The following is a 6,778-nucleotide window of genomic DNA, read 5'->3' on the forward strand; positions in this document are numbered from 1 at the left end:
GGCAGGAAGAGATAAGCCCCCAGCCCCCGACATCCAGGACGCCCCAAACCTGCCAATGTGTGTAGCTATACCTTATTACCTCATCATGTGAAATAGCCAATCATATGTGAACATGTCTATGTGCCTCATTTGAATCCACCAATCCCTGTAACTATGCATCTGCTTCTGTACACCCGCTTCTGCTTCCCCAATCCCTATAAAAGCCCCATGCTGGAGCTGCTGGGCGCGCAAGTCCTCCGAAGAGATTGTGTGCCCGCAGGTACCTGTGTTTTCCAATAAACCCTCTTGCTGATTGCATCCGAGTGGACTCGGCTCGGTCATTGGGCGCTTGGGACTCCTCCTGAGGGAAAGGTCCTCTCTGGGGGTCTTTCATTATGGGGGCTCGTCCGGGATTTGGAGACCCTCTGCCCAGAGACCACCGACCACCCACCGGGAGGTAAGCCGGCCGGCGTTTGTCTTTTCTGTTGTGTCTTGTCCTGTGAACGATCGATCAATAGGCTCAGATCTGGGGACTATCTGGGCGGGCCAGAGAAGGAGCTGACGAGCTCGGACTTCTCCCCCGCAGCCCTGGAAGACGTTCCAAGGGTGGTTGGAGGAGAGGGAGATCCGGATCCGTGGCACCTCCGTCCGTTTTCGGAGGGATCCGCACCCTTGATGACTCCGTCTGAATTTTATTGGAGTAGAGGATCCAAGACCCTCGCTGACTCCATCTGAATTTTTGGTTTCAGTTTGGTACCGAAGCCGCGCGGCGCGTCTGCTTGTTACTTGTTTGACTGTTGGAATTGTTTGTCTTCTTTGTGACCTGACTGTGGTTTTCTGGACGTGTTGTGTCTGTTAGTGTCTTTTTGACTTTTGTTTCGTGTTTGAATTTGGACTGACGACTGTGTTTAAAATCTTGGACCGACGACTGTGTTTGAAATCATGAAACTGTTTGCTTTGTTCGTTTTACTTGGTCCCCTTAACGCTTAGTGAGTAAGAAACTTAATTTTGTGGACCCCGCTCTAGTGGCAGTGTGTTGGTTGATAGCCAAAGTTAATTTTTAAAACATAGTGTTTTGGGGGTTGGGGATTTAGCTCAGTGGTAGAGCTCTTGCCTAGCAAGCGCAAGGCCCTGGGTTCGGTCCCCAGCTCTGAAAAAAGGAAAGAAAAACAAAACAAAAACATATAGTGTTTTATCTGTGCTTATGCTCGCAGCCAGCTGTGATGAACTGGGAAAGATTTAAATTTTCCTTGGGAGTAAGGAATCTTAAAGGCGGAGTTTCAGCCGGTATGGCTCTTAGTGCGTAGCTGCCTAAAAGATCAGAAATGCTGTCAACAGGCTATAAAAAAAGGGACAGGCGGTGTTAGAAATGCTACGGGGAGAACTATCTAAAAAGGCTGAGAGCGAGGTGGGAGAGGACTATAAGGAAAACAAGAACAGGAAAGGAATTTCTGACATTTGCTCACAGTAGGAGAGCGCTCATTTAGAGAAGTTCTTTAAGGAAGCCTGCCTTATCTGCTGTCCTTATTCCAAGGGAGGAGTCAGTCTCCAACATTAAATTACTTTTCTCGCTGATCATCATTAACATGGAGAGTGCCTTTGGTCCTATCCCCACAGCAGCCAGTTCCTGCCCCTATGGTTAAAATGCCCCAGGTTGGGGGACAAAAAGAGCCCCTAAAATAGTTTCAAAGAATCTACAACTGTGAAGAACTTTGTTTTGCCAGTCAGGATTAATGTTTTCTTTTCCATGGGCCTATAGCCCACTGAGACAGTTTGGTAAAGGGCTGTTACTAAAGTCCTGAAAGCCCCAGGTGAACCTGGTTACAATTCTTTTGTCAGCTGCTTAGTATTTAGCACCCAGGTTCTAACCATCTCTCCATCCTTTTGTTATTAGTTGTTACTAGAAGCCTAGTGTCATTTGGAGGCTGGTTCTCTTGAGAGGCAAAGCCACCAAGCTGACACTGAAGGGAGGTAGGTACTCATTAAGGGAAAATCTAAGCCCAGAGAGACAGCCGGTAACAGCTAGGCTGCCTCTCTGCTCGCCTTTCTGTTTCATAGACAAAGCTTGTGCTTATATTTACAGTGGCCTTTTTGTCCAAAAAAAAGGCCTCCTGGTTTAGCTGTGTGACTAAATGCTATTTGTCCTCTTCAGTGGACCTCTCTCCTCTAGATTCCCTTCTTGTTTTCTCACCATCCCACGTGAGATGCTTGTTAGTAACTGTTACAGGTCTTCTTTACCACCGAGGAAAGACAGAATCCTACTAGAGGCCTGAAAGAATGTTCCAGACATGGCTAGAAGGCCCTCACTTGTGCCTGCTCTCTTCAGACGCCTGAAGGTAGGGAGTGCCAGGTCTGCCCCCAGGCTCCAAGGGTGGGTCTCCTAGGGGCTGGAAAATGCCCCACCAATCTGGCTAAGATAAGGAAAGGGTATGAAGAGAAAGTTACAGAAATTTGAAGGGTTAAGCTAAGTTGCTGAGAGTTAGTATAAGTTACAGAGAAAGTAACGTTAAACAAAGAGAAAGAGAAAAGAAGGTAAAAAGAGCAGAAAGCTAGGGAAGAAAAGAGACAAAAAGAAGAGGAAGCTAGAGAGCTAAAGAGAGATAAAAGACAAGAGAGGAACATATACTGGCCACAGTAGTTAGAGAACCTAAGAAGACAGTACCTGGCAACAGAAGAGAATTCCTGGCTAAAGATCAGTGTGCCTAATGCAAAGGAAAAAAAAGACACTGGGTTAGGGACTGCCCCAGAAAGAACAAGAGGGGACACTGGAGAGCCTCTCGGTCCTGGAGTGCTGCCTATGTGCAGAGATAGGAGGGAAGCCTGCCCAGTTGTTTTATGGATACAGGGACCCAATGCTCTGTGCTCCTATGCTCCAGTGGGCCAGTATCCAAAGACCTTGGGTACAGGGGCCTACTGGCAACAAACAATACTTATGGACTGCCTGAAGAACAGTGGACCTTGGTGTGGGCTGGGTAACCCACTAGTTCATAGTCATCCCTGACTGCCCCCATCCCTTGCTCATGAGAAAATTGCTCCCCAAAATGGCTTGCGTGGGCTGAAATGGCTGGGTGAGGCCATGTGTATGCATATCTACAGACTGTGTATGCGGAGCTTAAGACCTGTCTCAGTGCACCAGTACCTGATGCTGGGAGATGAATGGCTTAGCGCTGTTCTACTTGGAACATATCACTCCTGCCAGCCGGGCACTAACAATTATCACCCAATCCAGGACTTAAACTGTGATAGAGTGGCTGATGTTTGCCTTTGAATAGAGTGTCCCAAAAGATGGGACCACTGGTCAGCTGCCATGGACTAGATTCTCCACCTGTTGGGGGCAATCTGGTCACCTTGCTGCCCAATCCTGACCTGGAGCCACCACAGCACGAGTGTCAAGCACTGGCAGAAGCCCATGGGTGGAGGAAAGACCTCTGCGACTGGCTGATTGACCCCTGCTGAAAGCCGAGGCTACCTTGTCCACAGACGGGAACAGTTCTCTTCATGAAGGTCAGAGATAGGTGGGTGCTGCCATGGTGGACAACACAATGTCATCTGGGATGGCTGAACCTCTACCCCCCCAGTACATCAGTGCCGCAGATGCCTTTGCCATCTCTTGGATGCCCTGGTGAAGCCAACAACTGTGAGTACTATTCATTGCTCAGGATATCAGGAGGGAAGAGATTCAGTGGCATTGGGCAGTAACAAAGCAGATAAAGTGGCTCGGGAAATGGCTATGCAGGAGCCTATCCTGGTTGCAGGCCTGCAAGAGACAGCCACTGAGAACTAGGATCGGACTAAGGGATGGCCTCACTTAGAAAAGGCCCAAATTGCTTAAAAGATAAAGGACAATGGCACACTTGTGGGGGAAGCTATACTCCCCCAGAGAACAAAGAAAAGACTCACTTTGCCAAATACAGAAATGGACTCATTTAGGAGATAAAAAGTTTGTCCAAGTAGTTAAGTGTATGTAATAGACTTTAAGATTTTAGCCAGAGAGGCAGTAGAAAGTATAAGGTATGTCAATAAGTGAATGCTTAGCAAGCAAACAGGGCAAAGAGACCTAGAGAGTTTGGTGAAAAGTCGAAGTGAACTTCACTGAGATAAAACCAGAAAAATATAATCACAAGTATCTCCTAGTGCTTGTAGATACTTTTTCAGGAATAGATAGAAGCTTTCCTCACCAAACAAGAGACGGCCTCTGCAATCATCAAGAAGATACTGGAAGAAATCTTCCTCCGATTTGGAATGCCCAAGGTAATCTGGTCAGACAACGGCCCTACTTTCGTTGCCAAGGTAAGCCAGGGTGTGGCCAAGTATTTAGAGGTCGATTGGAAATTACATTGTATTTACAGACCTCAAAGTTCAGGACAGGTAGGGTAAATAAATAGAACTCTAAAAGAGACCCTGACCAAATTAACCATGGAGACTGGCACAGACTGGGTGACACTCCTTCCCTCTTGCTCTCTTCAGAGCAAGAAATACCCTCCCAGATTCAGCCTTACCCACTTTGAGATCTTAAATGGGGCCTCAGTCCCCCTGACTGTATTAGATGATGTTACTGAACCAACATGTCATAGTGCCATAGTAATAATGATTTGTGTGCTAGGCTAAAAGACCTACAGGTGATACAGAAAGAAATCTGCTCAGAGCTGGCAGCAACCTATGCCCTGGGGACCCCTGAGACATCTCATCAGTTCCAGGTCGGAAGCAGCTACACTGAGCCCAGACACTCGAGCATCGCTGGAAAGGACTGTACCTGGTGCTACTGACCACCCTGACAGCCGTCAATTCTCAGCCCTCACCAGCCACATACTAGCTGTTGGGGCTGAGAGCTGAGACCTAGAGGGACACTCAGATCTTCAAAAAGCTCCCTAGACTTACACATCAGATAAGTGGATACATCAGAAACTGACTGGGAGGTTGCTATAATGCTCACTTGAGGAGTGTGCTTTAGAAACAAGAATTTCATGTTTGCCCTCGTTCCATCGGGATAGGTGTGGAAATAGGCTTGATTTCTATTGCTAATGATGTAACATTGCATATGTTAGTACTCCTAACACTTCTTGGGACTGTGCCTCAGGGATCACAACCTGTATGAGTTTAGAAGTTCTGAAAGACAGTCATGACCTTGGTGTATAGATTCAGATAGTGTCCAGATTGGAATCCTGATGCTAGAGACTTAGTAAGAAAAAAAAAAAAAAAGAGTTGAGAATTACTTAAGGCTATCTAGGTGCTGCAAGGGCAGCACAAGGACATCTGCCATTGCCCTGCAATGCAAGGTTTATAGAGAATTCAGAACTGCCATTGACTCAGATATAAAAAGAGTGAAAGACTTTTTAGCTGACCTCCAAGAATACCTAACCTCCCTCTCAGAGGTAGTCCTTCAGAATAGGAGAAGATTAGACCTGATATTCCTTAAAGAAGGAACCTGTGTGCTACACTGAAAGAATGTTGTTTCTATGCAGACCATACAGGATTAGTGAGAGATAACATGGCTAAGCTCCGAGAACGCTTGGCCCAGAGACAGAAGCTGTTTGATTCCCAACAAGGCTGGTTCGAGGGGTGGTTTAACCGATCCCCTTGGTTTGCTACCCTGGTGTCCACCTTGATGGGACCCTTAATCATCCTCCTCCTAATCTTCCTCTTTGGCCCCTGCATTCTAAACAGATTGATGCAGTTCATAAAGAACAGACTCTCAGTCATTCAGACGCTTGTTCTCACCCAACAATACCAGAGGGTAAGACAACAGGAAGAGATTCCTTAGAATTCGATTTGAGTAAAGGATTTTACTCAAGTCTAAAAGAAAATGGGGGAAAATGAAAGACCCACCCCATGAGTCTTAACTCAGAGTTGCAACAGGCTTGAACGAGCCCAGGCACGCCCAGATACCTAGGGCCGAGTCACCGTGAAAACTAACAGACCATAAAAGGAAAGGAATGCAGAACAGACCAGGAGTACCACTCACAGGCCACCTGGCAGGAAGAGATAAGCCCCCAGCCCCCGACATCCAGGACGCCCCAAACCTGCCAATGTGTGTAGCTATACCTTATTACCTCATCATGTGAAATAGCCAATCATATGTGAACATGTCTATGTGCCTCATTTGAATCCACCAATCCCTGTAACTATGCATCTGCTTCTGTACACCCGCTTCTGCTTCCCCAATCCCTATAAAAGCCCCATGCTGGAGCTGCTGGGCGCGCAAGTCCTCCGAAGAGATTGTGTGCCCGCAGGTACCTGTGTTTTCCAATAAACCCTCTTGCTGATTGCATCCGAGTGGACTCGGCTCGGTCATTGGGCGCTTGGGACTCCTCCTGAGGGAAAGGTCCTCTCTGGGGGTCTTTCACCTACCACTTACGTTCTTTCTGTCCCCTATTCCAAAAGGACCCTTGAACCTTGGGGATGGGGTGTGATAGGTGTGACCAAGGATATTTTTCCTCATGGTTGATATTTATTATCGGACAAGGTCGCCCTTTGTGCATTGGCAATGTGCCTCTGTGGGTTGGGATCTCGTGAGGGGAGGTGCTGTCTGTCTCACTGCCACACGGATTATTCTCTTGGCTCCTTAAGCAGGTGGTGAGCAAATAGAAGGAACTCTCTTGCTGGCTGGCCGAGCTGGAGGAGTATTCTAAAGGACTCTGAATATCTGAGAACAGCCTACCCATTTGGATGGTAGTCACGTAGAGTAAACACAGACTGACCACAGGGCGTTGCTGCGCTCCGGGGCATCCAGGAACAAGCAGCAAGCAGACCGGACCTGGACTTTCAGTAAATGGGCCCAACCTTTATTTCCACAGATTAC

At 47.4% G+C, this 6,778-nt stretch overlaps 1 long non-coding RNA gene across 1 annotated transcript; it reads left to right on the plus strand.

Moving 5' to 3' along the window:
• The first annotated feature begins 225 nt into the window (after positions 1-225).
• On the plus strand, positions 226-5,765 carry LOC148007349 (uncharacterized). The gene is made up of 2 exons (XR_015646389.1): positions 226-436; positions 4,583-5,765. It is a non-coding gene; the product is annotated as an uncharacterized LOC148007349 (long non-coding RNA).
• The last annotated feature ends 1,013 nt before the right edge of the window (positions 5,766-6,778 follow it).

This window comes from Rattus norvegicus, chromosome 1 (genome assembly GCF_021556685.1).
Source record: "Rattus norvegicus strain SHRSP/BbbUtx chromosome 1, alternate assembly SHRSP_T2T, whole genome shotgun sequence".
NCBI lineage: Eukaryota > Metazoa > Chordata > Mammalia > Rodentia > Muridae > Rattus > Rattus norvegicus.